The sequence below is a fragment of the Otolemur garnettii genome, unplaced genomic scaffold (assembly GCF_000181295.1).
Source record: "Otolemur garnettii isolate 467f Iridium unplaced genomic scaffold, OtoGar3 scaffold00025, whole genome shotgun sequence".
Taxonomy (NCBI): Eukaryota; Metazoa; Chordata; class Mammalia; order Primates; family Galagidae; genus Otolemur; species Otolemur garnettii.
The window spans coordinates 9,146,524-9,146,909 of record NW_003852420.1 but is presented as its reverse complement, the minus strand read 5'-3'; positions in this window follow the sequence as shown (position 1 = coordinate 9,146,909).

Below are 386 nucleotides of genomic sequence, written 5' to 3'. Positions count from 1 at the left end.
CCGTTAAATGAGTCTGTATATGCCAAGTACTTAGAATAGTGCCTGCCATAAAGTAGCTGCTCAAAAGATGTTGAGATTTGTTGTTTCAAACCTTTGGAAGAAAACAAAACAAAAATAAATCATCCCAGAATTTACCCTTGAAAATAAGTCGAGCATTTTCTCCTTGTGTTTGGACATTTGAAATAAGACTTTATCATGTACACGAGCCTTTCAGGGCATGAAACATTGTTGATTAAACACAATTTCAGTCACCATCTTTTAGTCAAATGGTCCGCAGATAGGAAGAGGACAAAACAGTCTTTCTGTTCTTTTCTTTTATTCTTTTCTCTCCTCATGTTTAGCGAGTAGGGGTGGGGCAGGGATTTTTTTTTTTTTTTTTTTTTTTT